Source organism: Syngnathoides biaculeatus, chromosome 6 (genome assembly GCF_019802595.1).
Source record: "Syngnathoides biaculeatus isolate LvHL_M chromosome 6, ASM1980259v1, whole genome shotgun sequence".
Taxonomy (NCBI): Eukaryota; Metazoa; Chordata; class Actinopteri; order Syngnathiformes; family Syngnathidae; genus Syngnathoides; species Syngnathoides biaculeatus.
In genome coordinates this window covers 23,508,726-23,533,955 of record NC_084645.1, presented here as the reverse complement: position 1 = coordinate 23,533,955, position 25,230 = coordinate 23,508,726, and the positions used below count along the sequence as shown (strand labels likewise).

Below are 25,230 nucleotides of genomic sequence, written 5' to 3'. Positions count from 1 at the left end.
GACGTCACACGTACTCCCAGTGCGGCAAAGGGTCAAGCGATCCCAGATGGAGCTACTAGTAAAGGCTTTTACATCATATGATAAAGCCAGGACCATTTAAACCACTTAAATATTTAAATATTGGTATTTTTATTGAATACTAGCTGAAAAGATCGATGGATTCCGGCAAAGGTTAACGTGTGGCCGAACACGCTTCCGCGTTCACGAGCCGTCAAAACCGTCACTATGTGGGATCGTATGATAAATCCGGGACCATTTAGAAACATGTGTAAGCAGCTTAAATATTGAAATATTGGTATTTTTATTGAATACTAGCTAAAAAGATCGATGGATTGTGGCAAAGGTTAACGTGTGGCCGAACACGCTTCCTCGTTCACGAGCCGTCAAAACCGTCACTATATGGGATCATACGATAAATGCAGAACCATTTAGAAACGTGTAAGCGTCTTAAATATTTAAATATTGGTATTTTTATTGAATACTAGCTAAAAAAATCGATGGATTGTGGCAAAGGTTAACGTGTGGCCGAACACACTTCTGCGTTCACGAGCCGTCAAACCGTCACAATGTGGGATCGTACAATAAATGCAGAACCATTTAGAAACGTGTAAGCGTCTTAAATATTTAAATATTGTTTTTTTTTTTTTTTGTTTGTTTTTTTTTTTTTTTAATACTACCCGAAAAGATCGATGGATTCCGGCAAAGATTAACGTGTGGCCGAACACACTTCCGCGTTCACGAGCCGTCAAAACCGTCACCGTGTGGGATTTATTCCTGATGAGAACAGATCCAGCAACAAAGAGGTCAATAATTCAAATATTGGTAGCTGTATTGAATACTAGCTGAAAAGATCGATGGATTTGGGCAAAGGTTAACGTGTAGCCGAGTACGCTTCCGGTTCACGAGCTGTCTCCCCGTTGAGAACAGATCCAGCAACAAAGTATTTGTATGGGTCCAGACTTTGATACGCTTTCAAACTTTTCCGCGCAAATCCCGACGACTTAGCAGTCCAATTTCTTATCGGCGAAAACATCGATTTTGGCATTAATACGGGTCCTCTATGCCGAGTTGATCTCATTTTTCCACGTACCGTCGTTTATTTTCCCCTTGTAATTGTCTGACGGTATCGGACAAGACTCTGAGCGTCGTGCTACAAGACATATTTCCGTGTCGTCTCCAAGCGACTTAGCGTGGAGCAATGCTTAGCTTGACCTGCAATATGGCGACGTAAACAAAAGTCACGTGATTTTTATGACGTAGGTGCACGAGCTTTATTCTGCCCTCCTTTTGCTTTAAAGTATTTAATGACACCTCGGCCACAGTTTACTGTAAAACTAAAAGAACAAAAATTATTACACCAATCAAATACTGTACTTAAATAAAAGGAACAGGTCCTTATCAAAACATTGCCGATCTAATACTATCACTCCGTGGGAAGCCATATTGAGCGGCTAGCAAAAATTTAGCTCAAGGGAGGAGTTTGCCTCCAAATTACAAATATTCACACACAAACGCTGTAGAAACACTTGACAAAAAAATTACATAACACTCACAGGCTTGCAAGTCTTCCTGATCCGTGCAAAACGAGTTCAATTAATAAAGTTCTACCGCCACTTTCTCCTTCCACTCTTGTCATCATAACGTGTGTATCTGTGCAAGCACCGCACCACACTGCCCCAAGAGGCCAAAACGTGCACAGCAGGAACAGCGGGTATTCATCTGTATATATTATTGACAATATTATTTAATGTGTTACTAAATTATTTCCTGTCTCTTTAAATTTGGGATTTGGTAGTTGAATAAATGTTTTGAACAAAAAAAATAATAATAATCGTGTTTCCCATAATCGCCCAGTCGTCACTCTCTTCCTGCCACCTGAAATAACCCCCGCCGCCTATTATTTACCAAAAATATGAAAAGGTCTCCAAACTGATGTTGTGAAAAAGTGGACTCTTTGTCAAAGTGTCAAGGTTCTCTCTGTGGTCAGAGTGCCAAAGCAGTCGTGTGGTCACTTTCACTTCCACTTCACGTGCGCTGCTGCCGCATCACTTCCTGCGTGGGTTACTCAAAATCATCCGAGAGGCTGCGTTTCCTCTTCTTTCGGGCTACCGAGAAACCCGGCGGCAGCTGAAACCGGCGATTAGCTGAAGAACGGGCGGGGCGGTGCACTGTCATCTTCGAGCTTCAAAGAACATCGAAAGGAATCTCAAAAAAAAAAAAAAAAAAAATTCTCCAGAGTCGTCACTTTTTAACAACGCGAAGCAGCCGGGAAGTAAAGACGGCTCACATCTCAAAAGCGCCGCGCTTCTGAAAACGGCGGCGAGACGCCCGGCCCGATCATCATCATCATCATCATCCCTGTGGGGGTTGCCATGGCAACAGACCCGGCTCGCTCACCCTTCTCCCCGCCTCCTATTTGCGATCCTGCCGCTGATGAGATGCTAGCCTTAACGTTTTGGAAATGCTTCTGATGCCCGAGGAACAAACGTGCGGGGTCGGGGGGCGGGGTGGGGTGGGGTGGGGTCAAATTTCATCGGCGGGGACGATGTCTCGCACAAACACACACTAACAAAGCGACAGTGTGTGTGTGCGTTTAAACGTTTTAACGAGGCCACGTGGCAAACAGCTATCACTCGCCGTGAATGGATCGTTACCGCCCGCACGCATCGCACAAGATATGACGGCGTCCACGTGTGCGTGTGAGAAAGAGCATCAATGACATGGATTAGGTACACGCCATTGAGTTCCAAGAATGCGTCCATTAAGGATGCGCGCCGCCGGGCACGTTTCCCTGCACGCCGACGTTCACGCTGCGCGGAAAAGGCCCGTCATATGTCACGAACACGCATCCGTGTCTTTATGAAGTTTACGCCTAACAATGAATAATGTACGGGCCGCCGCGCTCGTCAATAAATCATCCATCGGGCAGCTTCAAACACGTGTCCGCCGCCGACGACGCGAAAGCTCCTCATTAATAATCCAATCCTAAACAATCATCAAACGTATCCAAAAAAAGATGCGCCGTGATGCACCAGCGGAATAAAATAAGATAATTTTCGCACGGTTGGAAAACCTTATGATTCTAAACAGAGGTGGAAAGTGTAGCCAAAAATGGAGTAATATTACTTTTTTATCGTGACTGTTTCCTCTTGTTGTGTCAACCAGCTTCTTTCCTGACAACCGCGCCATGTTTTTGTAGTTAAATGGAAAAAAAAATAATATTGTGCGGTGTATTGGATTGTACTTACTGTATGCAAAACCCAAACTCATTTTTGTCGCAGGCCAGTACTTATGATTTTCCTCAGAGGGCCGTTACGACTGTGAAACCATAAAAATATTTATTTGGCTTATTATAGGAACACATTATGTTAATGAACTGGTTTTGGAATCAGAAATCAAGGGTAATGGTTTTTTTTTCAACTATTGTTGATGATTTGGTAACGCAAAAAAAATGCTTGCAATATCTCAAGGTCATCATTTATGACATGATAATTGGAAATTTTGGTACAGATTTGAACAAAAAATAAATGACGGAAGTTGATGCGCATGATTTGCCTACGCGGGCCACATAAAATCATGCGGCGGGCCGGTTCTGGCCCCCGGACCTTGAGTTTGACACCTGTGCAATAGAGGTTCGCAATTTTTGTGTCGCAGCGTGGTAGATTTGTGATCCATTTCAGTTGCATTGAGATTATTATTCATACTCCACTTGCATGACAAACATCCATCCATTTTCTTCGCCGCTTATCCTTACGAGGGTCGCAGCCTATCCCAGGCAGGGTACACTCTGAACTGGTCGTCAGCCAATCGCAGGGCAATTTAGAGTGTCCAATTAACGTTGCATGTTTTTGGGATGTGGGAGCGAACCGGAGTGCCCGGGGAAAAGCCACGCGGGCACAGGGAGAACATGCAAACGCCACACAGGATTGAACCCGGGTCCTCGGAACTGTGAGGCCAACGCTTCACCAGATGATCCACCGTGCCGCCCCGCATGACAAACAAACGAAAATAAACTAACATGCATGTTTTTGGAACGTGGGAGCACCCGAAGAAAATCCACAGGCGAGCGCGATGAGGGCGCGGGACGAAATTTGAACCCAGCCAGGACGTCTCAACCGTGAGACGGACACGCTAATATCGACACAATTCTCATTTCTGACAGCTTTCTAACGCGTGCAACAACCTATTTCCCTTCTGCGCATCATTAAAATTTCACCACAAACACACGCACACGACGCGTAAGAAGTGTACTGCAGATGCTGCCCCCCCCCCATAACACCCCCCCCACCACCCCCCACGCCATCTTCCAGCCACCAAATCCACTTAGCGGCCACCATTTGTGCTCGTTTTTGTGCACAAAAGCAGCTGCTCGCCCACCTACTTCCTACTTCCTTTTAATCAGCCGTCAGCCGGCCCGTGACGAAGCGACCGCTTCCGTCCTCCTTCGGCGACGACCTCCCGATCGCTCCGTTTGTCCGAACGAGTCCCGGTTGAAACCAAATCGATCCAGCGTGCAGATCGGCCTGATTATGCGCATAATATGATTTGTGATGACGACTTATTATGTAACAACAATCAAGCTAGTGTGAGATTAGACTGCGCACCTTCTGTCACAATGGAAGACCAATGAGGAAGAAGGATTATGATTATGGATTGTGCATAAACAAGGACACGCGCGCGTGTGTGGATGTGTAAAATCAAGGTGAGCAAAGTGGACTTAATTAATTCAAATTAATGCAAAACGCGCGCACACACATCCGCACCATGACAACAGTTGAGGCCGTGAGCCAATGGCACACCTTCCTTCGTTGTGGCCGGCCAATCGGAGCACCCCGTGGCCTCCCGACTGAGCATTTAATTACCGAGGTGGGTGACAAATTACGCACGTCGGACGAGATGATTACGGATAACACGCTTCATCTGGGTTACGATTTCCCTGGCGGCGCAGGCGTCCCCCAGGGCACGTGTTCGGAACACCGAGTTTTTAGATTCATCGGTGTGGTTTTGAGCAAGCCGCTGTCAGTGATTCATTGCAATGTTATGTCATCATATTGTTAATATGTCATATGAAAAAGAGAAGACTGAAAGTATATTTAATAACATTGGCAGCCAGTCTAACACTTTGAACATTAACACTGTGCTTCAATATTTGGGAAAAAAAATGAACTTAAATGGTTGACATTATATGTACAGCATAAAAGTTGATGCACATTCTTTGGTGTCGAAACTGGCCCCGGGTCTTGAGCTTGACCCCTGTGATGTAGAGACCACGTAGGACCACTTTCTCACATTCACTGAGCGGGAATCGAGCCCACGCGGAGCGCATGAAAGTCAGGCGGGTAAACGGCTGTTCCACCGCAAGTGAGTCACCGCCAAGACTGACAACATAATTGAGTCTAAATCCAATATCCCAGACCAAAAGCCTCGGTCACGCAGACGTGGGCAGCGTCAACTCACGTGAGCTCATCAGTCCCCGAGCTTCCCGTCAGAAACGTTTAAGGGCGGAACCGCGGAGACAAACAAAGACGGGCCGCTGTCGGCTGCTTCTGAAGCCCACAAACGATGTCGCTGATAGCAAAGACGCGGAGAGAGAAGAAAGTTGCGGCGTACGTCACGTCTAAAAATGGGAACTCCTGAATCGATTTCATCAACAAATTTGGAAATACAACAATTAGAAGTATTGACACGCTAATTGGAACCGCACTCCAGAAGTCTTACTCGAGCTCTTCTTACGTACATTCAATCGTCACTGATGCCGAGAATTTTTTTTATTCATTTCTTTTGCTGATTAAAGTAAAAAAAAAAAAAAAAAAAAAAAAAAAAACAAGCCGTCGGTGTGTCAGAAGAATTTAAGGTGGAAGTGGGACTGCATCAGGGATCCGCTCTGAGCCCCTTCCCGTTTGTGGTAGTAGTGGATAGGCTGACAGATGGGGTTAAACTGGAATCCCCTTGGATCATGATGTTCGTTGTGAAAGCGGGGAGCAGGTGGAGGAACGATTAGAAAGATGGAGGCACACACTGGGAAGGAGAGGAATGAAGATTAGTTGAAGTAAAACGGAATATATGGGGCAGAGGAGGAGGAGTGAAGCTCCAGGGAGAAGAGATGGCGAGGGTGGACGGCTTCAAATATTTGGGGTCAACAATAGAGAGCAATGGAAAGTGTGTGGTAAGGAAATGAAGAAACGGGTCCAAGCGGGGTGGAACAGTTGGCGGAAGGTGTCTGGTGTTCTATGTGACAGACGAGTCTCCGCTAGGATGAAGGGCAAAGTTTATAAAACAGCGGCGAGGCCGGCCATGAGGTACGGATTAGAGACGGTGGCAGGAAGCGGAACTGGAGGTGGCAGAAATGAAGATGTTGAGGTTCTCTCTCGGTGTGAACCGGTTGGACAGGATTAGAAATGAGCTCATGATAGGGACAGCCAAAGTTGGATGTTTTGGAGACAAGGTTCGAGAGTCCAGACTTCGATGGTTTAGACATGTTCAGAGGCGAGAGAGTGAGGAAATTGGTAGGAGAATGGGAAGGATGGAGCTACCAGGGAACAGAGGGAGAGGGAGACCGAAGAAAAGGTTGATGGATGTTTTGAGGGAGGACATGAAGACTGTCGGCGTTAGAGAGGAAGATGCACGAGATAGGCTAAGATGGAAAAAGATGACACGCTGTGGCGACCCCTAACGGGACAAGCCGAAAGGAAACGAAGAAGTTTTTTTTTTTAAACTACGTGGATCAGCACTACAGAAAATGTATCGGTGGATCGAGTTTCCGGGTCAAGCCCAAGTATTGCATCATACGGACCACAAACATACGGGCAACTACTGTAGTTTACAAAAGAGGCGCTTTCGTCCGTCTTTTGGAACTGGTTTAGGTATGCAGCGTCAGACCATAAGCAAAAATCCAAAAAACAAAACAGTCCAGCAGAAACAATGTTCAAAGGCTGTTGCAACCAAAGGGAGTCGTACCGCGACCAACTTCTTCAACAGAGAAAACGAAGACACGCAGCAGAGCGGGAGAAACATTGCTCCGTGCGCAATGAAAAATACAACTCAAACTCCCCGCAAACCCTCCTCGCGCTGTACCGCGGTTGTTTTAACGTCACACTTGACGAGCGCGTAAACCCGCAATTATTTGTACACAAGACATATTTTCCATACCATCCGCCTTTTCAAACGCGGCACAGTAAAAGGGTCGACGGAGACGGATTATTCCTATTTATACGACTTCCTCTGGGGGGAAAATACTTTCCAAAGTCAACAGCGTTCAATGCGCGCTAACGGCCTTCCAGTCTATCTCGAAGTATTTCCACGGAACGAGTCTCAATGAAGCGTGAAGACTTGCACATCATTGACAATGGACGTGATTTAGTGGCGAGTGCCAGATGTTGATCATCTGACTGCAGCCACCGAGGCGCTACAAAGCATTTTATTGTCTCCAGACGCCGCGCTCGAAATCGGCGACTGTGACGCATCACGACGGCGCGAGCACGAGCGCGCCCTTTATTTAGATGTACGGCGCGCGCGCGTTATCGCGGCCGCACGCAATTACCCGCAAAAGCTGTCAACGGGAATAAAATGCGGCTAAATTGAGATGAACCGAAATGAAACCGTGGCTAACGGCAGCTAACGACCGACAACAATTTACTCACGGCTCGAGTTGAACGTCGGTGGCACTCCTCATTCACGGCGTGAACTCGCATCTTTTCTCACCATTACGGCAAACTTTTTACGACCAAATGCAACACCCAGTGCCCAGACTTTTTTACCCCAAGATCCACTTGACGTGACCGACCGACCTAACCTAACCCTCGGGTTAGGATTTTCTGATCGACACATCGAGCACCCCTGATTTTGATTATTTATGTGTAAATACCGTAATTTCCGGCCTACAAGCGGCGACTTTTTCCACACGCTTGCAACCATGCGGTTTATGCGGTGATGCGGCTAATTTGTGCATTTTTCCTAACGGCCGCAAGGGGCCACTCGAGTGGAAAAGGTACGAGTGAGACCGCCCTGTGAGCGCTGCACTAGTGTTAGTGTTAGCGCTGTGGTGCTAGCGTCAGTGTTAGCACAGCGGCGCTAGCGTTAGCACGGCGGCGCTAGGGTTAAACTCTCTTTGTACCGTCTTTCTTTGTAAATATCTCGTGTTTTAATGTCGGTTTCTTTTACACGGCTGCGGCGTATGCATGTACCAAATGGTATTTCCTTTACAAATGTACCGGGTGAGGCTTATAACCAGGTACGCCATGTAAGCCGAGAATTACGATACTCGAGCTCAAGTGAGTTTTCTCAACTTGTCCGGTTTCCAACGTCTTCCTCATAATTGACAAATGGAGATTCATCCCTAATCTTTATCTTCTCTTCAAACGCTGTGCTGATCCACATCCAAAGCAATCCAACGCTTCCATTTATGGGGATCTGTTCGTCCTTGACTCATTACAGCGTCTTATAAACTTGAATTTACAAGACCAGGTGGACCAGACCCTCTTCCAAACCCATCAGTTCAAATTGATAAATATATACTGCACGTGGCGGCACGGTGGAGCAGCTGGAAAGCGTTGGCCTCACAGTTCTGAGGACCTGGGTTCAATCCCGGACCCGCCCATGTGGAGTTTGCATGTTCTCCCCGTGTCTGCCTGGCACTCCGGTTTCCTCCCACATCCCAAAAACACACAACATTATTTGGATACTACTCTAATTATTATCTAATTATCTGGATATTACTCTAAAATTGTCCGTAGGTGTGATTGTGAGTGCGGCTGTTTGTCTCCATGTGCCCTGCGATTGGCTGGCGACTAGTTCAGGGTGTACCCTGCCTCCTGCCCGTTGACAGGATTAGGCTCCAGCACTCCCCGCGACCCTCGTGAGGATAAGCGGTGAAGAAAATGGATGGATGGATATACTGCACGTCAATGGCAGTGAAGGGTTTGATTCCAGTTGACGGACAAAGGTATTGACTTTAAAATTAAAATATGACTGATCTGTTCATTTGTGTACCATTAGACGTACATGTACCACACTTTGAGAATATCCATCCATTTTCTCAGTCACTTATCCTCACGAGGGTTACGGGAGTGCAATCACCCCGAGGGGCAATTTTGAATGTCCAGTTAATGTCGCATGCTTTTGGGATGTGGGAGGAAACCGGAGTGCCCACACGGAGAAAACGCACGCAGGCACGGGGAGAACATCCTAACTCCACACGGGCGGGTCCGGGATTGAACCCGGGACCTCGGAACTGTGAGGCCAACGCTCTCCAGCTGCACCACCGTGCCGCCACTTTGAGAATAACTGCTCTAAATTGTTTATAAGTGTGAATAAGACTTCAACCCTATTAACGGAAATGGGGGGGGGGGGGGAAGATGATGGACGTGGACAACAAATATCACACAAATATCTCAAAACGCATTTCCACACTTCTCATTTCCCAGCGGAAAAATTACTCAAATAAAAAGTGATATGCTTACATAAAACCGCACAAACATCTAAACGAGAGGATCAAAAGCCAGCGACACGGACAGAGGCCTTAATAAATGGTGCAAAAACACCGCAAAGCCAAATTTGGCGCATGTTATTCTTTGCTGTATTTTTTTTTTTGGGGGGGGGGGGGGGGCAACATCACTTGTGGGCTGTGGAAGTTGCACATTCCGGGCGAACATTAATTGCGTGTCGAAAGTGGAAACATTTTGCTAAAATGTTCATTTAGGGGGGAAACGTGAACGTGAGAGGCAAGATTGTAACCCAGCGCTATTATCATTATTATTATTTTTTTTTTTTGTGTGTGTGTCCAGACAAAAACGGGCGCTATTGAAGTTGACCCCGCCCCTCTGCCATTGTGCGCCGCGCTATAAATACACCTGCTGAGAGATACATAACATAACACGGCGCTGACACGCCATGCGAAGCGTTGACCTCATCCTGGTGTTCTTTTACACCCGAAGGACCCTCCGGCGAACTTCCGTCCCGGCGGCCGTTTCTGAGTCACTGATTCATAACACCATCATCCAAGATTATTATTTATTATTTTTTTTTACAAAGCAACAATTCATCATCGCACGTGAACGATTTGAAAAAAAATCTGTGTGGAATAGAACACGAAAAGAAAAGAGCGAGTCAGTATACGCACGGACAAGACGTCTTTTTATATTAAACACACTGTGGGAAAATTCCACACCCCCCCCCAAAAAAAACATATCAAGCACATCTGTCAGAACAATTTTAATGTACGTGGTTTACTTTAATTGGTTCCATAACCACGCCTGCAACTCAAGTCACTCAGATCAAAAATGATCCAATAATGACAAATGAAAATAATATAAACAAACTTTTTTTGCCACATGTTTTGCTTAAATTGAAAAAGACATTGCACTGCTCCTTCTGCTGTGTGCGCCTCGGCCACCGGGGGGCGGTAAAATACAGATATAGAGAAACACGAAGAAGAGTTTCACGACGGACTCAGTAAGTTGTCGTCACTGATCTAAAATATATATATATATATATATATATATATATATATATATAATAAAAAATGGTTAGCGCATACATATCTAGCGGTATGTCGATTGCTTGAAGTCAGTTGGCCGCCATCTTGGTACTCCCAAAACGTGTGGAGGACATGGTTTACAAGTTGGATTATGGTGGGGTTTTTCTCAAAAGTTTGGCATGTAGAATTAAAACTGGTCATGCGAACTTGACATTTTTTCAGTTCTGGTAAAATTAAGGATTTTTAATTCGACTTGGTAAGCCAAAAAAAGCGAAATGCAAAGGAAAGACATAGAACACCGTGACGACCAAGAAATCTTGCATATTATCTAGGGCCTGATTCCCGTGACGTTAACCTTTCCCCAAATACGCTGTGAAGCATTATCATCATAGCGTAGCAAAAAAAACAAGCATTTTTTGTCATAAAAACATTCAATTTGAAGTCAATCAGTTTGATATATTTTTGGAAATAAGGACTCGCAATGGGAAAATTCACATTAAACGCATTGTTAATCTCTTGTGTCTGCGACGTCCTATTTCAGGCAGAAAATTTAAACTTTTTTCCTTGCATTTGAAAATGAAATTCAATTTGCAGAATTCTGTATTACGAATTTCATCAAACATTTCACAGAAAATGTGTTTTCTTGCTTATCCACTGATGAAGTTTTGGGAAAATATTGACATCGCTTTTTCGCGAAAAACCGTCGGCCTATAAAAGTCAAGCAGAGAGTGAACAGTGAACAACCGTAAACAAAACTTTGTTCAAGTGAATTAAGCAAATCAGAAAATCAAAAAACCTTTGCAAAAAAACTTTACTAAGTAAATCTTTCTAACTTACCTGTGGAATGTGTTCTCACAGCCACGAAACTGGCGATTAATGCAGTCGGCGCGGTTGTTTTGGGAGTATCAAGATGGCGGTCGGCAAATTCAATTTTGGTGGCCAATGAATTTGGTCTTTTTTTTTTTTTTTTTTTTTAATTATTTTTTAAGATCAATGATTGTAGTAATAGTTGCTATTTTTCTCGATGGATGAAGAACATACACCAATGAGTTTTGATATTATCTACCTCCATGTGCTGCTCCGTTGCTTTTTTGCTCAAATATCAGTTATTTAAAGGGCATTTTGCACGTTGCTAGCATTAAGCTAACTTCATGACGCGGTTGTTTTAAATGTCGTCGTTTTCCAGGCTCGCGTCTCGTGACGCGGACGTGGCGTTTCGGGAGAAAAGAGCGAGCTCGCGACGCGTTCCTTCAATTGACGGAGATCCCTTTCCCTTTTCCGGAAAGGCTCCGCTCTAGTTTTGGGCTCGCCGCGCTCTTGAGAAATCCCTCACTGCGCCGTCATCTTTGCTGACATTAACATTTCATTTGGCTTATTATGTAAGTCGTAAAGCCTGCAAAAGGCGGGCTGAGCACATCATTCTGACAGCTGGAGCGAGCCTGCAAATTCGGCGGCACAGACGCTCTGCGCCAGCAAACCCCCCCCCCCCCCCCGACCCCCCCACTTCAAAATGCCTGCTGTCAACGTGCAACACGGGGAGATATCGAAGCCAAACGTAGCAACACACCAACGTTAATGTTGAATAATTCACGTCGGATTAAACCGTAAGGCCGGAAGCAATTTGCGGTTAATCGTAAAGTCACAGCCGGCGTGCTTCAAGGCTCCGCGCTTGGCCCGAAGCTTTTTCTTACCAAAGGCAATGACTTTGAATCAATACTACGATTTCTTTGTTCTAAACTATTTTAGCTGTTTTGATAATAGTGTTTTCATACATTTTAATCGAGCAGTTTATAGTTGGTCTAGGCGGCACAGTGGGGCAGCTGGTAATGCGTTGCCGTCGCAGTTCTGAGGACCCGGGTTCGACCCCGCCTGTGTGGCGTTTGCATGTTCTCCCCGTGCCCGTGTGGGTTTTCTCCGGGCACTCTAATTTCCTCCCACATCCCCAAAACATGCAACATTAATTGAACACTCTAAATTGCCCCAAGGTGTCTCGATGTGCCCTGCGATTGGCTGGCGACCAGTTCAGGGTGTACCCCGCCCCCTCCCCGTCGACAGCTGTGATAGGCTCCGGCACTCCCCGCGACCCTCGTGAGGATAAGCGGCAAAGAAAATGGATGGATGGATATAGCATTAAAGTGGACGAATTTTGAGCAATATCTATTTTCGTGTAGTTCGCCTGTTTTTTATGAGTATGTGAAATAATGAATGCCAGGAAAACTTCATCTTTTGTCACATGATCTGATTATGGCGTAAAAGATCATTTCTAATTTAGCTCACAGGTGTCAAACTCAAGGCCCGGGGTGCCAAATCTGGCCCACCGCAAGATTTTATGCGGCCCGCGAAGGCAAATTATGAGTATCAACTTGAATGATTTTTTTAAAAAAAAAATCTGTACTAAAGTTTCAAAATTGTCATATCATAAAAGATAATATGGAGATATCGCAAGCAATATTCTGTGCTCAAACAGCAGCAATAGTTCAAAAACCCTTCACCCTTGATGTGAGATTACAAAACCAACTCATAAATTTCATCTGTAAATATGATGAGGTGAAAGATTTTCATGGTTTCACATTCATAACGGCCCTCCGAGGGAAATTATGACCACAATGTGGCCCGTGACAAAAATGACTTAAATATGTCTAAAAACGTCAACGTCTTCTTTGAATAAGCATTGTCAGACTGGACGATACATCATAAACCTTTGGGTTAAATGTACTAAATTGGACCAAAGGAAGTATGTTTCAATAACAATACGATCCCATTTTGGAATAATCTTAGATGTGATATTGTTCATTCTCTCAAACAGACTTTGAGGAACTGCAAGCGATTAGGGGGAAGTTAGAAAATGTATTTCATTTGACGGGGAGCAGAATCTGTGGGCCGGCTTACCGATCCCGACTTCGCCCGCCGCGGATGAATGCGGCCTCTTCTGGAATGGAAACTGAACGCTCAAAGGGCCGCGTTGACACAACGCCGTTTCGCCCTCGTGGCCGCCATCTTCCCCATCGCCGGCAAAATATTCACCTCGTTTCGGACAGAACAGTTATTTCTACGCTATTTTTATTGGGTCAAGGACGTATGTATGATTTATACTTTCAACAATGTAAAACCAAACCATACATATACAAAAAATATATATATATTTAAGAGCCAAAAACTAACAAACACTGCCGAGGTTGTTAAAATACAAAGTGATGGACAAATATAGGACAGCAAGGAGGCATTTGTACCATAATGTCCGGCCTACGAGGCTGCGGTTTATGCAGTGATGCTGCGCTAGCGTTAGCGCGGCGCCAGCGTACGCGTTAGCGCACCTGGTTATAAGCCTCGGTACACAGAAAGAGTTTAACGCTAGCGCCGGGCTAGCTAAGCCTCGGTACACAGAAAGAGTTTAACCCTAGCGCCGCGCTAGCTAAGCCTCGGTACACAGAAAGAGTTTAACCCTAGCGCCGCGCTAGGTAAGCCTCGGTACACAGAAAGAGTTTAACCCTAGCGCCGCACTAGCTAAGCCTCGGTATACAGAAAGAGTTTAACGCTACCATCGCGCTAGCATTAAACTAATTCTGTAGAGCGAGGCTTATAACCAGGTGCGCTCTGTAGGCCGGGAATTATGGTAATTGATAAAATATAAGAAATTAGCATCGGAGGCAACCAAAAATGTGGAAGAGAAATGCCGACACGGAATTATGTCCTGTAAAAAACACGTGAGCGGTGGTCTATGTGCGAATCAATCAATGTGCAATCAATTCAACTTTCACATGCAGAATCATAGATCAAAATATGAATCAGTTATGATTATGATTTGCCGGCAATGCTGAAACCGTGTCCTGCCATTTTGCTTAATGAATAATGAATAATTGCGGTAGGGAAGGAGGGGGGGGGGTGTATACAGTATTTTATAAGCGATTGATCCCAATTTTTGGGGTGCTATTGTGTTGGTGCGGGTGTGCAACAGTATAAGGTACAATACCAACTTCCATCCATTGTCTTTTGCTGCTTATCCTCACGAGGGTCGCGGGGAGTGCTGGAGCCTATCCCCGAACTGGTTGCCAGCCAATCGCAGGGCGTATGGAGAATCAATCACACCTAGGGGCAATTTAGAGTGTCCAATTCATGTTGCATGTTTTTGGGATGTGGGAGGAAAGCGGAGTGCCCACCCGGAGAAAACCCACGCAGGCACGGGGGAGAACATGCAAACTCCACACAGGCGGGGCCGGGATCGAACCCGGGTCCTCAGAACTGTGAGGCCAATGCTTTAGCAGCTGATCCACCGTGCCGCCCCAGTTTAAAATACCAACTTGAACAACGGAGTGTTTGCTAACTCATTCAAGCTAGCGTTTCGTTGGATGCGCCTGACGATGGCGATGATCTGAATTTAAATTGACGAAAGGTGAATTAATACTATGCCCAAAGCGACCCGTGTCCTGGTGGTATTTTGGTACAATCAGCCGTAGGCCGGTTGAGGGAGGTGCGAGGTCTTCCTACCCCGCTAGGCACACCCCCCGTCTGCGTTTGGGGATTTGACCAGAGGCGCTTTTGAAAGGTCTGGACGAGACGACCAGTTTCAACTTGTTGACAACCTCACAGCCGCGTTACAACGCGAGTTGACCAACAAGGCACAACACACAAGTCTTCGATGAAGTTGACATGCGTGTTAAAAAATAAAAAAAACTATACTGTAATCTCAATTTCATAGAATTCACAATAATTACGCAGTTTTTAGTCACAATTTACATAAGCTGGAAGGCCGATGTGTTGCTCTTTCTGGTACGTTTGTGTATAAGACAGACAGACGTGTATTGTACATGGAGACATCAGCTCCTCTATACGGCACTATTAATCTGCGGAGTCATTGGAAATGGAAAAAGTTTCAGAACCCGTTTTAAGAGTATAATGAGTCACTGTCAAGACTAGCGAAAGCCACGAATGCCTTGCATTTGCTAGCAAATTTGAGCACAGAAGGTTTTTTGTCTTTCATCTTAAACGACTCACACCTGAGCATTGCAACAGCATCACAAGTAACAATGGGAGTGGGGGACGTTTACAGCAGTTTTTTTTTTTTTAAAGGGGGGGGGGGGTGAAGGTCCAGTTTGCAAAGGAGACTGGAACCCTTCTGCCGTCCTTCCCTCCCTTCCATTAGAAAGGACTGCGACAATATGGACTACATATTGCACAGAGCAGGAAAGAGGGGGGGAAAAAATGCTCGTGCAGGCGTTATGTAAGAAAATTGTGACATTCACGCGAGGCGGCTGCGACAAGATGGGGAGGACCGTAATATCATCTTTTTTGTGTTTACATCCACTAAATGTGTGTGTGTGAGACGAGAGGGTGCAACATGACACACGCACGCACAAAAGGAGAAGGAAGAACGAAGAACGGGCTCTTGGTCCTACCTCCACCAGCACCACCACCGAGCCGCCGCCGCCGCCGCCTCCTCCTCCTCCTCCTGTCCGCCCGAGCGACGCGGAAGAGCGGCCGAACGCCACCGAGTCAGCCGGAGCCCAGCGCGCTGCGTCCGGACACGCGAGGCGCAATCCGCCGCTCGGATGTGACGAGCATTTGGAAGGATCCGATTCGGGGAGGAAAAGCAACTCCGGCGTGTGTGAAAGGGGGGAGGAGGGCGTGGGGTGGGGGTGGGGGGGGTGTCTCTGGGCTTCTGCGTGGATCTGTCTGCAGTCCTTGCCGTCACTTCACGTCACGGCACGTCACGTCGCGCTTCTCTCCTCCAGGCTTCCTCCACAGAGCTGTCCGTGCTCGCGCAGCGCGTCCACGAGTAGGACGCAATGGAGAAGCGGGGGGGGGGGGCTGATTTGATGAGGAGGAAAACGTGGACCCTCCTTCTGAATGTAGCGACAAATCACATTTAGAGTAATAATTGACAAGACTCGGAGAGATAAACCGTTCCAACTAAAACATAATAAAATGCATAAAGTGAAATAAATCAATGCACAAAATAAAATATTAGAATTTATAGTTGAATTAAAGAGAACATGATACAAATCTAAGATGCAGGGAGGAGTGTAAAAAAAAATCGCAATAAAATAAAGGTAAATTAATTTTAAAAGAAGATATGGCAGCGAGCAAAGCGTCAAACAATAAATGTGAAAATAAAAATATAGACATTATCTGACAACAGAAATTGAACAAACAAAAAAATATCCAAGATACCAGATGTGTCAAATGTAAAATAACAAATCTAAGATGCAGGGAAAAGTGTAAAAAAATCTAAATAAAATAAAGGCAAATTCATTTTAAAAGCAGATATGGCAGCAAGCAAAGCGTCAAACAATAAATGTAAAAATAAAAATATAGACATCTGAAAATAGAAATTGAACAAAAAAAAATATCTAAGGTACCAGATGTATCAAATGTAAAATCACAAATCTAAGATGCAGGGGAAAAAGTGTAAAAAAAAATAATAATAATAAAATAAAAGCACACTCATTTTTAAAAAGAGGATGTGGCGACGAGCAAAGCATCAAACAGTAAATGTAAAAATAAAAATATAGACATCTGAAAACCGAAATTGAACAAAAAAAATCTAAGATCCCAGATGTGTCAAATGTAAAAAAATTAAAAAACTAAACACTAAAACATTATTTAAAGGAAATGTAAAATGTAAAAATTATCAAATGAAAGCAAAAAAATAATAATAATAAAACCAAAACCTTAAAATAACAACAAATTAAAGTACAAAGCACATCCATAAACAAAATAAAACAAAATCAAAGATGTAGATACAACACAGCAATACATTTTATTAAAAATCGTACAGGTAACAGTCAGCCAACTACACACTCTGATTCGCTGACTCCTATGTCACGCAACAGGCCAGGCCCCACCTGTCATAGTCACAGATACTACACTGTACAACATGAGGATGGTATCCCAAGTGGACAGAAAAAAAAAAATACCTGCACATCACGTTCATATTTTGTATTGATATTATGCATAATGGCCGCACGGTTGCGCGGCTGTAAATACTGCTTGATCATTTTAGCGTACATCTACAATAAACAAAAAAGATGATCTTACAATATTTTCAACTCGTGAACCGGATGATCTGGGGTTACCATGGCGACAACAAAAAGCCCATCCTCCTCGTCATCAGCCAGTGTGGCATCCAAACTATTTGGACGCCGCTGTTTTGATTACGTATTGCTACTTTTTGTAGGTATTGGGTCAGTGTCTGAAAAAGTTGCATCATTTTTCAAATTATGTGTGTGTGTGTGTGTGTGTGTGCGCGTGTGTGGAAACTCCCACTCCCACGGCATGGTCTGAAAACATCCCACCTGTTTTTGGCGGGATCACTTTCCAACCCGTTGACATATTTACCAGCCAGACATGTTGAAAAGGAAATCCTCCCCCTCGGCCCACAAACGTCGGGAACCGAATGCCACCGCGTAGGGGGGGGGGTTTGGCCTTCGCCTCCGCTGCCACCCTCGCCAGTCCTGCACTGGTGTGCGACATGACAGTACAATAAAGTCGCCGGGTTCGAAGGAGCTTTCGGCGACGAAGCGTGCCTGGAAAGTTTGGGAAAGGTCAGACAGAAGGGCTGAAAACTCAAATCAAGAAGCATATTTTAAAGGGGGGGGGGGGAGAGCAGAAGCAGTGAGGGGGGGGGGTTCTCTTCATCAATAAATCACAAGTATCTTCTATTTTAAAAAAAAAATTCTCAACTCTCCAATTACCACCATAATGACCAACATTATTAGCACATTCACTGCCATTGACGGATATATAAGTCAAATATCCGGGCTGCCCGAGAAGACTGCCAGCGGTTTAAAATTAAGTATAAATAAATATTTAAAATTTAATATGATTTATTGTGAGCTACTGTAACTTTTTGCACAGTTTAAATATGAACATGGCAATAATTCTATTAAAATGTATTGCACGTAAGTTAAAAAAAAATACTTAAATTCCCCCAAAAAATATTGTACTTAAAAGTTGTATACGACAGAACTTTACTTAGCAAACTATTTTGAAAATATTTAATTCATCCATCCACCCATTCTTCTGGTGCTTATCCTCATGAGGGTCACTGGGAGTGCTCGAGCCTATCGCAGCTGTCAACAGGCAGGAGGCGGGGTACACCCTGAAGTGGGTAGCCAGCCAATCCCAGTGCCCGGAGGAAGCCCACGCAAGCACAGGAGAACATGCAAACTCCACCCAGGCGGGGCTGGGATTGAACCCGGGACCTCAGAACTGTGAGGCCAACCCTTCACCAGCTGCTACACCGTGCCGCCTGAATGAAATATAAAGTGAATTAATTCCATTATTGCCCGAGCAGTCAGAAATTAAGGAACATTTGAACATTCTTGCCTGTACTACAAGTTATCCGCCGTGTGATGCATCAAAAGAAAGCAAAACAATTGGCGTTTGCGTGCTTGCATTCCTTTCGCATTCCCCAAATATGTATTTTATGTTAGATGAGCGATGGGGATGTAAACAGGAAGGTGCCTGCTGAGTTAGATTGCCACCCAGCATTGTTTGAAGACTAATAAATGTACTGTATTAATCTAAGCATATACAGTACTTAAATAAATGTGTGTTGCCTTGTGCATGTGTGTGTACGATTCATATTGGACTGAATGGATCACATCGCCAACTGAATCCATTTCTATTTTTTTTTTTATTCATTAACCGTAACGCAATAAACAGTTGGTGAATTGATTTACGATGTCGGGGAAACAAAACGTTTGAAATATGAACAGGTTTATATTCCTTATACATATGCAATTTTCAATTACATTCAGATATCATATAATAAACACTGAGAATAACAATGAAAATGAAAATAAACGCGCTTCCGTCCATCAGTTTTGGGGCGAGAAGCCGTCTACACCCTGGACCGGTCCTCAATTGCAACAATTATAGATGATAGAAATACACATGAACTATTTCGTTTTCATTATCATTCATTAAATGATAAATAGAATAAACAATTGAATATTTTAGGAATGAAATAAAGTTGAAGACATTTTTAGGTTTGCCCAGTTGTTGCTGCTGCATTGACAACTGTGTCACTTTACACGTGAGGAAAGGTTTCCCCCGTGTGGTCAAAATATGTATTGCATGCATGCAGCCTGGTGAGTTAACGAGTGAAAACGTTAAAAATTGTATTGATTTTATTAACCGCATCTGTTCTTTTTTTTTTAATTAAAGAACAATAGTAGTCCATAATAAAACAAAATTTTATTTGTATAGCACTTTTCGTTAAACCGTTACAATGTTCTTTAAAATATAAAAAACAGGCTGGGATTGACCGCGATCGGCAAAGTAATGAAAATTTTGGGGAGAAAATAATAATAGAAGCACACACACCACCTGGAAATGAAAATTAATTTTGTACGTCACCTGACAACAGGGGCCAAAAGAGAAATTGCTCCAGGAGTGAATTTCTATCGGTTGGTAGCGCTGTAACTCATACACACAAATGTAACGTTACAAATAATTGTCATAATTTCATTCGATGTCTTGGTTTTCATCATTTTCAATTTCGGGCAAACAATTTCATTTCGGTGACCTATCCAAGGTGCAGTAATCCGTTATTTTGAGAAGATTTTTATCGGCAACTACGAATTTTCACGGGTGCCGCCATTTTGGCGAGTCACATGACCTACTTACACGGATGTGACGTAATACGTGCCGCAGTAAAGGCTCAATTGACCCCTCCGTGGATATTGCGCAATCCGCGTCACTGACCAATCAGAGGCCAGAGATCTGCATAGACCAAAGCCCGTTTTTGCTCCCGCCATTTTCTCTGACAACATTGCATGGTCCAGTATGGATTTAGTTAGCCTTTTTGTCGCGTATTTGGTGTTATTTAACAAAAAATATGGTTAAGAGGTGTAGTCACAGACTTTGTAATAGTGACGACAGGTATCCTGAAAGGCTAGTTGGTGGAGTTCGATTAGGTACCCTTTCCAAAACCGAAGACCCAGTACGAAAAATGCCTTCGATGGATCAAACTTTGTGGAAGACCGCATCATCAACTAAATCCATCTAATATCAACCGGAACGCATATGTTTGGACGAAGGTATGCCCGATATTTCATTTTCAATACATGTCTCGTATAAATGAATTCGAAGTTCTTCGCGAGCATCACACTGCTGCGTGTGAACGATTGACACACTTATTCTTTGTTGAGCGATATTTAGCGATGATCGGACTGCACAAACGTATTGATTTCTTGCCGGCTCGCGGCCGAAGCTTAACCAGACTGTGTTTGCACGAAGATATGCCCTAAATTTGATCTTTAATACACGCCTCGTATAAATGAATGAGACGTTCTCCGCTAGCATAACATTGCTACGTGTGAATGATTGAATGAAATCAGAAGCATGGCGTCTCTCTCAGTTAAGAATGTATTGTATTTAGAATCTATAATATATCGTTGATTTGAATGAAATCAGAAGCATAGAGTCTGTCTCAGTTCAGAATGTATTGTATTGTATTTGCCATTTTTACTGTTGGTCTTACGTGAGCGCACGTGGCGTGACGTCACTTCAGGAGGCCTGGTTAAGTGCCCTGTACGGAGGGGTCAATTACGATGGGACACAATTATGGCCAGCGCTGATTTCTCTCTCGTCAAACATCGCGTCATTCCCGTCCGAAGAACCGTACGAAAATTCGATATTATTTACAGCCACGTGTTCAAATCTGTACGGAACGTATTCCTCCGTCTTCCTGATCAATCGATACTTCTATTTCTTCATCAGATGAGGATAAATCCGAGAAATCACAATGGAATTTTCCGACGGCGATCTTAAGCTCCGCCCCCTTAGCCATGTCCCACAAGCTTCCAAAATGGCGACTGAACAGAATATGTTTGAAGTCGATTCTCTATCGCGTATTCCAGATAATATTGCTGTTTTGTTTTTTTTTTGCCAAATTTGTCAGACGTGACCGAGAGGGTTCTACAGCAAGGTCTCAACTATTACACGCAAGGATACGTACACGGAATTAAGATTTGGGACGGAGCGGGACGCAATGTCATAATTAGAGCAAAATATTCGCGATCGATGCAAAAAGTTGGACGCCTCAAAAACTTCATATTGAAATCCGACGGGATAAAATAGTGGAATCGTACCGCACGTGTAAAGCGGGGTGAGTACTTTTTACTTGGAAAGATCATGAGTAATATCGTTGTAGTCTTTATAAGTGAGTTAGGCTCGATTTTCTACATTTAAACAGTGGTGATTAACTCAGTCAGTACCGTAGTCACCAGATGAAAAATTTATGACTTAGCTCATAATCGAAACAAGTGCTCTGTCTTAAAAGTCCGATGTGACCCAAATAGGCAAATAGACATTTCTCTTGCATGACGTGGCGCATTTACGGATCACTATCCTGACTCTTTGGCATGAAACATTACGTTCAGTGATTCACTTACCTTGGAACATACAGCCTTGTGTTTGTTGATATGATCCACATTTAGTTGTACGTGCGCTCTTCCACGAGCCTCAATCCATCGTAGACACTTCGTCAACCGTCTTTTCGGCTTTGGAAAATGAATCAAGCGGGCCCCTTGTAAGCTAGCAGGATATCTTTCATCACAATTGCACTCTCTGAGGACCATTTTCTTCGTAACATTAACTTTTCCAAGCGCACGCTACTGACAACCAGCATTGCTTGTGGGACAACATGGCGGCAGGGGCGTGTTCAGACAACGCGGCTATCTGATTGGCTATTATTGTACGAGTGATCGACAGGTCGTTAAGGTCCATTTTTGGGATGATTGGGAGAAATAATTGTAAAAAATATTTGATGGATTGTTACTGTATAAAATATTAGTAATAGTGGAGAACGAGCCAGCAAAAAAAGTACAGATGCCCTCTATGAAAAATGATATTACAGATTACCAGTCGATAAGGGTTAGGGTTAACCCTAACTCATAATTACAAATGGCACAGTACTTACGCAGCACATCAATGTGTTTCATAACCAACGCCGCTTTAGTTAGCGACACAGTCTGGGCAACGTAGAGCCAAAAACGAGCTAGACGTGCCGCTTATGTTTACTTTCCATATTAATGGAGGAAGTTAAAAAAAGAAATGCTGTCGTTTTAAGATGCTGTGACTGTCGGAGTATGTGAATAATCGAAGAAAAAGCGGTTAAACTGGATGAGATTTTCTCTTTTACGAGTGGGAAAGTTCTGGTCTGAAGCCGAAGTAGAAAGTGCAGGATGAGATGGTGTGTCATTTTTTAAAATTCCACCTTGGCACAGCCTGATCCGGGATGAAAGCACAGACAATACAGTGCACAAAAAGCTAATTTTGTATATTAAATATAGGCGCCAACATAACATTAACCTTAAAATGGTTTGGGAGCATCATCATCACTCCCCGTTGTCGGTAGCTGGCAAGAGGCTGGCTGTTTGAAAAGTAGATCTTGGGGTAAAAAAAAAAAAAAAAAATCTAATCAATTGATGGGATGATGGGGAGAAAAAACAATTGTAAAAATATTCGCTAGCCTGGTACTGTATTGAATAGTAATAATAGCGGAGAGCGAGCCAACGAAAAAAGTGCAGATGCCCTCAATGAAAAAGGATATTACAGATTACCAGTCGATAAAGCTAAATCCCTACTTTGAGTAATGGTTTATTTTTAGGGGGCGGGGGGGGGGGGGTCATTCGCGATAAATCTCACTGTATTGACGGTAACTCTTCCGAAAGTCCACTTCAACAACCAGCAGTGGATTAATTTTGAGGCTGTTTCATAGATTTCCAGCATTCCTTTTAGTAATGCGACTGACTTGTCTCTTGCTATTAGAGAAATATGCGAACACCTCAGAGAAAATATGCTAGCACGTGCTAGCTACGAGTGATTGGCAGGACGGAAAGGTCCATTGTTTCCCAACGTAAGCTAGCCTTTGTTGCCGGTTAGCCACGCACATAGGTCATGTGACTCGCCAAAAAGGCGGCACCCGTGAAAATTCGTAATTGACGATAAAAATCTTCTCGAAAAAACATTAAATGTGAGAGGATTAGCATCACGTCGTCAAGGTACAGTACAAATGACGTGACCTATTGGATACCTCGTTTATCCAAACCACGGGAATTTCCCTTTAAATCTGGGTCGGTAGTTCAAATAGGTGCCAGCGGGTGGCGCTGCTCCACTTTCTGACGAACTGAGCTAAATTTGTAATGTGTGTTTTGGTCTCTCGATGGCAGCAATTTGGGTGATATGCAGAAAAATGATCTTCCAATAGATGGCAGCGTCCAAGAAACCTTTTGCAATTCAATTAATGAAATATTTTTTAAATATTTTTGGGGGTGTGTGTTTGTGTCGTCGTGACTTTGAAACACAAAGTGTTTAGTGCATTTTCCAAGTTGGCCACCAGACGGTCACACGATAAAGCGTGACAAGGAGAGGCGATTAAAAGCTAAAGAAGTGTGTCAAGAGCCCCAAAGTGAAGCAGATGGCCTTCACGCATCCTTCACGGATTGTGTAACGACACACGCTTCAGCTGTTATGACATAACCAAAAGCACTTCTCGATTTGTGTCGCTTGAGATCACCAAATAAAGTCCTTCACTTACAAACCCTCCATTGATCAGACAAGCGCTTTTCCTTGCCCGGTGGGGTCACGGGGAAAACTGGAACCTATCCCAGCTGACTTCTGATGGGTCCCCGGGCCATCGCACGGCCCGCTGACATACGCGGGAACATAAAAGATGATCTTTCGGCATGTCCGACACGCGCAGGGCGGGCAGCAACCACAGTCCGGCCAGTCCGGGACGAGACCTTTGGGGGTCGAGTCAGAGACGAGAGCAAGGTCTTCAAAATGTGGTCTCAAGTCGAACACCGGTCTGGAGCCTTACCATACTGGCTTCAAGTTCTACTTCTCACGATATCTGGGCAATTTTGAAGATGTATTTGCTAGCATTGGTTGCTACCTTACCGTAATTCCCAGCCTACAGAGCGCACCTGGTTATAAGCCTCACCGAGTACATTTGTAAAGGAAATACCATTTGGTACCGACATTGAAACGCGAGATATTTACAAAGAATGACTTTACACAGAAAGAGTTTAACGCTAGCGCTAACGCTAGCGCCGAGCTAACGCTAAGGCTAACGCCGCGCTAACATTAAGGCTAATGCTAACAGGGCCGGTTAAAATAAAACTTACTGGTAAATATCACTGAGACACGCCAGTAACACAGCAGCGACACGCTAGCACAGCGCTAAAAGTCACTTCCTCTGCACATGTTTTCCACCGGTCTCATTCTTACCTTTTCCGCTCGAGTGCCCCCTTGCGGCCGTTAGAAAAAATGTGCAAATTAGCCGCATAAACCACAGGGTTGAAACGTGTGGAAAAAAGTCGAGGCTTGGAGGCCATAAATTACGGTACTTGTAATAATGAGTGGTTGAATATTATCTGCTAGCAATAGCGCGAGGTACAGCTGACCAAGGCAGAGTTTGATTTATTGTTGCCTGCCAGGGCACACTTGGTTGGGATCGACCCGTCCAACGGAGGCTAGCGAGTCGACTTTGTCACGTCGCCTTCGCGGCTCATTCAGTACCTCAATGGTCCAGTGTGCATTGATAAAAGCAGATGATGAGAATGAAGGCTTCTATTTCAAAGCGCTTGATGCTGGCAAACACAAGGGAGGGCCCGCTTGGTTCCGTACTTCCTGAGAAATTCAGACCCAACGGGGACGGCCAGCGTGTGACGTAAAAGGACCGCTCGGGATTAAGCCCGGCGGAGGAGCGGGCGGAGGACGTCGACCGCCCGCCGTTCGGTCACGGG

The 25,230-nt window shown here is 44.4% G+C and overlaps 1 protein-coding gene across 10 annotated transcripts in view; it reads right to left on the bottom strand.

Annotated features, from left to right (window-relative positions):
- The window catches only part of LOC133502492 (unconventional myosin-IXAa-like), a 122,661-nt gene extending 102,230 nt beyond the window's left edge, over nt 1–20,431 (bottom strand). For 3 of the 10 annotated variants that reach the window (XM_061823339.1, XM_061823340.1, XM_061823347.1), the window contains exon 1: nt 15,868–20,430. The gene's annotated coding sequence lies outside the window, so the exon portion shown is untranslated. Of the gene's footprint in view, nt 1–15,867 lie in introns of all 10 variants that reach the window. The other 7 variants (XM_061823344.1, XM_061823342.1, XM_061823343.1 and 4 more) reach the window with 5 other exon arrangements.
- Nucleotides 20,432–25,230: the final 4,799 nt, after the last annotated feature.